The sequence below is a fragment of the Nelumbo nucifera genome, chromosome 4 (genome assembly GCF_055504915.1).
Source record: "Nelumbo nucifera cultivar China Antique chromosome 4, China Antique-T2T, whole genome shotgun sequence".
Lineage (NCBI taxonomy): Eukaryota > Viridiplantae > Streptophyta > Magnoliopsida > Proteales > Nelumbonaceae > Nelumbo > Nelumbo nucifera.
Window position 1 is genome coordinate 82,118,163 of NC_142652.1, and position 10,518 is coordinate 82,128,680.

Consider the following 10,518-nt stretch of genomic DNA (forward strand, 5'->3'; position numbering starts at 1 on the left):
TTGTTTAAGGTTAAATGGCTAATGTTTCATTTTGATTTGTGTGCTACGAATAATCTATTAATTGTTTCAATGTTTAATTGATGTCATGTGATTTTACATATTACACCTTTTCTAGAACTCCAATGTGCCAAATTACTTGAGTTCTTTTACCATCCAATCAAGCTATCTGAACAAAGAGTCAACTTCATGCACTTTCAAGTACTCAAACAAGCTATTAAACAATGATTCATGAATATTAAGAAATGGTTCAAATTTCCAATATTCCTCCCCACCCCACCGAAAAAGTAAAGAAAAAGAGCATTAGATTCATTTGAAAAACCCAAGAAATAGCATGAAATTATTTCTCTATAATGGAAATGGATCTTCAACAATCATTTACAAAAGAGACAAACGAAATTGTTTATATCCCTCAAGTTAACGATCTAGATCACACAAAAGACAAACATATAACAAAAAAAATAAAACAAAATAATAATAATAATAGTATTAGTTCAAGTGAACACAAGAAGTGGCAGGAAAAGCTAGAGGTCTAAACATCGAGAGTTGTATCCTGAGCCTCACAGACGATCATTCCTCGCCAAGAAATTCACATGTTCCTCAAGCTTACCAACGCAGACGTGCACCTCAGAAGACACAATTGAATGCTCAAGCCCTTAAATTTTGGTAGGCTGTAGATTTTCCTAATGTTCAAGCATTAATTGAAGAAGCTGCGGTGATGGCAATAGGGCCATTTGGAATCTAGGACAATGAATACTTACTGATTCGAGTATCGTAGATCTGAGAGATGGATATATGTAAGAAAATACTTAAATAAATCTCCTATGAGAGAGAGAGAGAGAGATTTCAGGAGACTAGAGCAAACACCGAAGAGGAGAGAAACAAATAAGATGCATTTGTGCATCACAAAGGAACATCGGAGTAGGAACAACGATTCTTACCAAGAAAGAAAATGTGCAACCGGCGGCGACTAACGCAGCGGCAACGGCAAGTAAGAGGATCATCGGCGGCAAAAACGATGAAGATGATGAAACAGTAGAAGTGGAGAAACTCCCAGACAGGTGAAGCCTTATGTTTTGGGGGCAACTTTGACATTTTCTTGTTTATTGTATTTACCTTCCACTCGGGAAATCAACTTACCCGAGTCTAAGGGAACCACCTTCCCGGGTAAGTGATACCCAGAGAAATAAAATTTACTATGGGTCCCATTGACCAACTTTCTCCACTTTTATTTCACGAAAAAAGTGTATTGAGAGCTTCCAATGCCGATAGTCCAAGAGCTCGGGTTCAAACATCGAGAGATTTTTCGGAACTTCTGGTGTTCCGAACTGCAAGGCTATTGACTTCAGGAAAGGTGTGACGGGAAATTCCCAATACCACCCAATTCACTAAAGCTTAGTATGAAGGAGGATGATGCTCTCTGGTCCCAATGAGTGTCCGAGCCCGTAACTCTTGAATCCAAACTCAACTTAGTCTCTGCCCCTTTCCTAATTCATTGAACAATAGTTGATTGGTGCCAAGAGAAGCGTGAAGGGGGAACCCAATATTGCTACACTCATTGGCTTCCAATCTGAATACTTAGGAGTCAGGGAAGGTGATACCAAATGAGTTCAGATTAAATCAACTTTGGTTAAGCATTCTGTGGTTAAACTAGAAATCCAACAAAAAAAGAAAAAAAAACATAAATATTTAATAATAATGGTGGTAGCCATAGCAAGGTCAAACTATCATCAAGTTTAGTAGTAGAATAGAGTTTTCTTTAAGCCGTTTAGAGCATTTTCACTCTGTTGGGTTTCCCTCTTATGTGGAGGATGGCCCAAGAAGCCCATGTGGTATTTTTGAGTCCATGGATGAGGGTATTCTTGTTCAAATGAAAATAGGAAAAGGAAATAACCTTTTAGTGGTGTTAGTTGCCAAAAAAAGATTGGGAGAAGAAGAGAAGAAAAAGGAAGAGAATCCCGTGCAAAAACGGAGAGAGAAAAGGAGCGGATTCTTGAAATTCTAATCTGCGCAATTTTTCATCTTGTGCTCCGATCTAAGGACGTCTGTGGTCCGATTGAACTGAAACTTTGCAGGCATATTCATGACTTAAGGTTCTTCAATCTGAACGGTGGAGATCTGGTTTGTCTCACTGGTTTGTGAGTTCTGAGTCCGTGAACAGTACCTCCGTTTTGGGTGAGATTTCTCCATTATCTTGAGATATTTGTTAGTTTCTAAGAAACATATTTTCTTGATGATTTGCTGATTGTATGCCTCTAGTTTTATCTAGAGAAAACCCTTGTACAACCACTTTCTTGATAGTGAAAGTTTTTTTGATGACTGTGGTTTTTTCTTTCCCACACCGGGAAGGTTTTTCCACGTAAATTTGGTTGTGTTCTTGTGTGCTTGTTCTTGGTTTAAGCTCTACTAAATTGTTTCCTAACAGATTTACACAAAGAGGGAGAAAAATATTTTTCCGCTGTATTTTTTTGAAACTTGGTTATAATTTGCTTGATTTTGTGATTCTCCCTACACACTCTGATTGTATAGTTAAGTCTTTTGAAAACTGCTACTTGTTTAATTGAATTCAGCCATTTTATTTCAGCTCAGAGGAAGCGGCATTTGCACTGACAAGGGAGAGGGGTGGTTAACACCTTTCCTCTCTCTTTCCCAGCTTACCCGGATTGCCTTATCTTGATGATAGAGTCACCATAAATCAAAAGCTATTTAATTTGAACACCAGGAATCCCATCACTCCCTTTTCTCTACTATGATGGGTGGTGACTCCATTAATTCAGCCATGCATTAGGTCACTTTTCTGTGCCCACAGCCCCCGCTAATACATTATAAAGGTATGGTAATGAACCCAATTCATCTTTTAGGAAGCTCAATGGGTTATGGTACATGCTAATCCCCCTTCGCTCCCTTTTATCTGATTCTTACTAGAGTGGTTCTTCTTAAAGGTTGTGTGTAATAGGTTGTAGGCAAGTTTTAAAGTATCAATATGCTCGATATGCACGAACAGGCATATCAGGTGTTTCGATACTTGATAACTTTTTTTTAGTTTTTTTTCAAAAATGTTTTAGGGGTCAGTTTTAGGCTTGCCTACCCCCTAAAACAACCCAAATTCTGAAACACCCCTTATTTGGGTTTTTGAGAAGCTATCTATAATGATACAATATCTTTGATATGAAGCATATTGTATTGACATTTTGAATATACACTTGTGGTTTAACAAGTTCCCCATATACACGACAATAGTGCCCTATGGAAAGGGGTGTGGGAAGAGTTTGAGGGTATGAGATCTAGAGTGTAAAGCAAAAACATAATGAGGCCTAGCGACTGGAGCATGTTGGAATCTGGATCTCCTCTTCTCAATTAAAAAATTGTCCCAACAAATCACAAAATGATTGGTGTTCACACGTCTTATGGTGCATGATGGACCCATTCAAGGTGAGAAGAAATTCACATTGGCTCATGTAGCTCACATGCACTATATGTTCCCAATGCATGCAAAGATATGCCTACAAACTGGAGCAAACGAGAGTCTAGATCTCCTCCTCCCAATAAAAATTGTCACAACACATTCTAACATGATTTGTGTTTGCACATCTTATGATGCATGATGGGCCACATCTCAACATGCATTGGGAACATTGTGAGGGAGATGTGTTGTAGGGCGTATTATGGAAGATTGTAAGGAGCCAGTCCCAACTTGGTGATCAGATGTTGGACAAGATCTTGTTAAACTGTGTTGGGGCAGTTTTCTGTATGAGGAGATCCCAACTTAGTGTACTAGTAGTTCATTCTCCATTTCTTCTTTCTTTAACCAAAGGAGAATGTGGAAGATTGGTCACTTTTTACTAGAGGTGTAATGTGGGATGTGCGGACCTGGCATCCACTTTTGCGAGCTACCTTGCCTTATAACGAGCCATGCATTGCCAGTACATGGGTCTAGGCGGGCCATGCTTGCCTATCCCGGAACCCCTCAAAAGGGAAGCCTAGCACACTTTGTTTTAAATTAAAAAAATGAAAAGAATTAAAATAAATCAACAAGATAAGTAATAAATTGAAAAAATAAAAATTTTATTTCATACGAATTTTTGATGTTTATAATTGCTTATATATGAAATAATAAAATAAAATAAAAAAACTTACAATAAAACTGGAATAAAATAATACAAATTTATATACATATATGTATATATAGGGGTGCAACTTGGGTGGGCCCAACCCAAAATTTTACACGGGCTGGGCTTGGGCCCAAGAAGTCAGGCTTTTTAATTTTTAGGGCCAGGCCCGGGCCTAACCCTTAGATAACCCAAACTCGGCTCGAGCCCGAACCAACTATACAAATTTATACGTACATGCATACATACATACATATATATACATACATATATATATATATATGTGTGTGTGTGTGTGTGTAAACTTTACATACATATTTACATATATACATAAATATATGTATACATATTTGCATAAGTAACATACATATGTGTATGTATGTATGTATGTATAATTTTAGAGTGGGTTCGTTGACCAACCCAAGCCCGAGCCCAAATCGAGTGCATCAAATTACAGTGCGGGTTGGGCTAGGATTGGGAAGATAGGGTAGGATTATTAATTTTTAATTATTAATAACCTCAATAGTTTTGAAATAATTTTAAAATCATTAAGGTTATTATTAATAATTATTAATAACCTCAATAATTTTGAAATGATTTTACAATTATTACAATTTGATGATGTAATAATAATAATATTAACAATTTGAAAATTATCAAACTATCAAAATTATTATTGAAATTAAAATATAACATTAATAATTTGTAATTAAAAGTTATCGTATTATCAAAATTAGTGTTGTAAATTTTACATAATTTTGTAAAACTTTAAATAATTATTGAATAATAAAATTAGTTAATTACTATAACTACTGAGATTTCCATAATTATCAATTTACTAAAATAACAAAAATGTTTGTTAATTGTAAATTATCAAATTATTATTGACATTACTATTTTTCTCACAACTAATAACTTTCACTAATTACAACTAATTTCTAAGGATTTTAAAAAATCATTGCTAATTATTAGTAATTCATGAACCAGATCAATAAAATTGTGCAAGCTTTGACAGGATAAAGAATCTGGGCCAAAGTTGATTGGATCAAGAAAACAATCTGAACCACAAGGGATAAACCAATCACATTCGAATATTGGATTTAGTTTTTGGATCCAGATCTGGTTGTATAAAACCTGAGCATTTAAAACCTTCTTCTTTACCCACTTAAAAGCTACAGTGGTTGCTTGATGTGGTAACCACAGTAGCGATACAAAGGTGTTTTTTTCACCATGCTTTGGCTACCAAATAGATCTATTGACACCTTTGACCTCTGTTTTCATAAAAATGATGCACATGGGCTACAAAGACATACTTGGGAGAATGCAAAAATGATTGCACAACCCCTGTTTTGGCTGCGCCAAAAAACCTGTAAAACAAATAAACTAATGAGAATAAACACCATGTTTTGGCTGCCAAATGGATCCAATGGCTTCGTTAGTCATTATTTTCATCAAAACCGACCCGCATAGGTTGAAAATACATACCCGGGATGACTATGCTTTGCCCCTGTTTTGCTCTGTAAAACTGAGAGTGAACTGCTATGCTTCGCCTTGCCCCTATTTTCTTCTATTAAAATGAATCAGAACTACAAGTGGGAAAAGAAAGGTGGGATGGGAAAGTAAGTTTTAAAAGTTGGGACTTTTTGGTGTGTTTTCCTATTATATCATGATTCAGATACATGAATGATTTTGAATCTAGGTTGAGTTTGGGAGAAGTGAAAGTTGTGACAAATTTGAAAAGCAAGGCCTACATACCCTTGCACATCAGTTGCTCCATGCTATGTCCCTCAGTATATCCATCTCTAAGATACAAACCAAGGTGGTTGGTTGGGTGGGGAGGGGAGGGGGGGGTTAGGGCCTCCAATTTGGTTGAGCTTCTGGAAGGTGTGTTGCACCAATGACGACCATGGTTGGCTCCCACAGTAGAGATAGTCACCAGTAATCGTCCGAGGCTTCCAAACTCAGCGCCGTCTTTGAGTGATTTCGTGCCTCTCAACCGAAGAATGCCTGCATCAGTATAGTCCCTTGAGACTGAATGGCTTTGGTACAGCCTCTGATGATTCAAGGGAACCCAGACAAATGGCACAATGTGCACTAGGAATACTTTCGTAGAGTTGTATTGGCTCCACCATGACCTTTTATAATTAGACCTGTTCAGTGGTAGATCTTTGGCTGAAACATCGATCACAACCATCTCCAAAACCTACATACCATGATCAAACCACAATTAACAAAAATAATAACTAAAAAAACTTGTCAATTGAGGAAGATAGGGAGAAAGAGAGACGGAAGCAAACAGATAGAGGTGGAGAGATAGATAAGAGAGGTGAGGAAGATTGTGATGAGATTGAGAAGAAAGCAACGACATGGTCAAGGAGGCAAGAGCCAGAGCATAGACTCAGCAGAACAATTGAGACATAGGAAGGATAGAATGGTTTTGCACAGGAGATAGGAGAAGGAGAAAGAGATGGAGGCAAAGAAATATTGATGCGTATCGTACATGCAAGCACGAGCGGAACAGTTGAGAGGGGGGATGAATTTTCTAGAGCGGTTTCGCATAGGAAACAAAAGATGGACACGTGTTCTATCATGCAAGCATTGCATTTAGCGAATATGAATATCAGAAGACAAAGCTTCTTTGAGAAGCCAATAAATACACATACAAAATGCTTACATGTGAAACCGTGAATCTTCAGCCAGTTAAACAATTGTTCCTTGAAGCAACAACAGAAAATATTCTTCAAATAAGACTCCCCTTGAATTCGTGGGATGACAAGCTTATTTGGATTGGCTCTAAGTTAGGATAGTTCACAGTCAAATCAGTATACTTCTTTGCCTCCCAGGATTAATTTGGGGAAAAATATTTTTGAAAAAAACTTTGGCACCTCTCGATGGTGCCAAAAATAAAATAAAAAATTTTCTGTGAAGATGTTGTAGCAATAGTTTGGTTGTGAATGAAAATCTTTATAAGAGTAAGATTTTACAATCTCCTTTATGCCTTTGGTGTGATAAAGAAAATGAATCTGTGATGCATGCTCCTTTACATTGTGGAAAAAATAAACGTGTTTGGTTTGGCTCAGGCTTGGGTTGGTTGATCAAATTAATACATCTCTATCTTTTATTGATTGGTTTGCAATGACCATCATATCTGTTTTGTCAACCCACTTGGAGACCATTGTTAGTCTAGGGCCCGTTTGGCGTGTCTTTTTGGGAAGATCTTCTGATAGCTCTGACATGCAAAAGACACATTGAGCTTTTGCATGAAAATCTGAGCAGCCCGAAGCACATTTGGCAGATGCATCTGCCTTTTGGTGGCTAGATCTTCCGTGAACCAAATAGGAATAGACCGAAAATCGGTCTTCCCGACTTGTAAACAGCCGAAAGATCGTGCGGAAAGACACGTCAAACAGGCCCTAACCATTGGTTTTTGGGAGATATAGAAAGGCAGGAATAGTAGTTACTTTGGAAATTCATATTTTTCATCCTTTGAATGTAATTAATGTCATGAACAGGTTAACAACGGAGACATCTATGCTCTTGCAACAGAAATTGGGAAATATTCAGCTGAGGGTCACCAAGACCCTCCCTCTCTTTTTGTTGGTGCCCTCCTACTACTGGTTTTGTGAAGATTAATGTTGATGGAGGCTTCCTGGCTCCCAATAAAGCTTCATATGGTATTATTGCTAGAGATTTAGTTAGTTTTTGTTGCTAAGCAGTGAAGGCAGCTAAAAGGAAAAGTCTATCACATGTGGTTTTTGAATCTAATTGTCAGCAGCTAATTTCTTACCTCAACAACTCCTCACATTTTTGTCCCAAAGATCTGGTCTTTCTCAAAGAGGATTTGGTGAACCTATGTGAAGGTCTGGAAGTTAAGTTTCTGTGGTGCTCCCGAAGTGTGAATGCTGCAGCCCATGAGCTAGCAAAATCTAGTTTTTGTTCAGTGTTGTGGTTGGAAGGAGTTTTTCCGGCATGGCTATCGTCCTTTTTTGTCAGTAGCCTGTCTAGTTTAGTTGTTGTTTTTGTTTTTTGATTTACTTTGTAGTAGTTTGCTTTCTATCTCTTTGTTTAGGTTTGCTTTGCTTAGATATATCTTTTTCCTGTTGTAGTCTTGTTGCTATTAGTGCTTTTCAATAAATTTAATTTTTTTTATCAAAAAAATAGAAACAGGAAAGAGGGTATGGAAAAAAGAGAGCCCATGTGACGTGGATTGCTTTGTATATATATATTGTGAGATGTTACCGGTAAGTGTGATTTATTAATGCCAATATAATACTGTTATTATGTGTCAATCATGCTTTTTTATTTTTATTTACATTTTATGATATATTTTTATTTTTATTTTTATTTTAGTAACTTTTTTGTATACATGATGCCCGTGTAGTGCTCAATATGGACACCATTTGCTAGTTACCGGTAGATGAAGGTAGATCCAAACACAAATGAAATATATAATTTTAAATTTGATTTATTAATGTCAAATCTTTAACCTCTCCTTCAAGCAATTCTTTATCTATTCTTTTTTGATCAAATGGAATCATGGTTTTTAAAATCGACCTGGAGACCGAACCGGTTAGGGGTCCGGTTATCAGGTTGAACGGTTATCCCGTTTTGACAAAAAAATAAAAATAAATAAAAAAAATAAAAAAATGGTCAAAACCGTTCGAACGGTTAACCGCTTGGGCCAGTGGTTTGCTACCCAAAATCAATGATTTTTAAGAAATCCCAGATTTGGGGAAAAAGGAAACCGGTCACCTGACCGGTTCCCGGTTTTTCCAATTTGACCGTCCGGTCCAGTTTATTTTTGAAAACCATGAATTGAACCCTATAAAAGCTTTTACTGTTTTGTAGATTCTAATATCTATTGTTCTCCTCTTAGGATCTGTTTTGTTCACAGACAAAATTGGAATCAGCAGAATCACATATTCCTTACAGCTGTTTGGTTCATTCAGGACGTAGAATCGAATTCCAGTTGTTGTTGTTTGGTTCATTGGGAGTTGGAATCAGAACCAATTGAAAATTTTCAATTTTGCATTAGTCTATTTATTATTTTATTAATACTTTATGATTATATAATTATTATTTTATTAGTATTTAATAATTAATTTCTTAGTAATTATTATTAATTTATGAATATTTTATTATTATAGTATTACATTAATAATATTTTTATTAATATAATACTTTATTATTTTATTATACTTTATTATTATTTTCTTATTAGTTTATTAATTTATATTATTTTTTATTATTTTAAAATTAAATTATTATTATTTAATAAATAATATATTTACTTTTTATTATTAATTTATTAATATTTTATTATAGTATTATTATTTTATGAATATTTTACTAGTATTTTATTATTATTTTAATTAGTAATGTACTCTTAGTTTATTATTATTATATTATTATTGTGTTTCATAATATTTTATTATTTAATTATTAATGTTTCATTATTACTTTAGTTATATTATATTTATATTTTGTTTACTATTATTATTATTATTATTATTATTATCATTATTATTATTATATTTAATACTTAATATTTTTACTAATTTATTATTAATACATTTGTTGTTATTATTATTGTTATGTTATTGTTAATTTAATAATATCTTATTATTTTATTAATATTAGGGTTTGGGGGCTGGGCTTTTTGTCATGAGATTTTTACTTCTTGACAATAGGGGTGATCATGGGTTGGGCCCGGGCCCGAGCCGGGCTTTGCACTTATGATAAGGGCTATAGCTTAGGCATAGGCCCGACCCGACTTGGGGTTCTGGGCCTGAAACATTAGCCCTAGCCCATGTCTATACGGGCCCAGGCTTAATTCCGGGCCAATGTCACTCATATATAAAACATTATATATCTATATATTGAATGACATAACATGCATATAAACTTATTTTATACATTATATAATATAAAATATTACATATAATATAAATTATACATGTTATGTTATAATATTTATATATAAAATATATAATATAATGTAAAATAACATGTATACATGTGTATACATTAAACACAAAATGTCTAAGTTTAAATATATGCAGGCCGGGCCAGGCTGAAATGATCACCCCTACTTGACAGATTTTAGAATGGGAATCCCATTCCCCCAAGAAAGGGAATTGAAATCCATTACTGTCATAGGAATCTGAATAGGCCATTCCAATGGTGATAAGAATCAACCGACGGTAAGCATCCATTCTCCTCATTTTCCTTCCAAACCTGTTATTCCTTTCTACAGACCACCGATGGCGATTTCTCTGTTTCAAGACAAGTGTTGATCAGCAAATGGGTTGGGGCGTTTATCGCCGGCTATCCAACATCACGAGCTTTGACCCAATGGCATCCTCGTTTGGATCAATCTACGTGATGGATAACCCACTCACAGCCACACCCG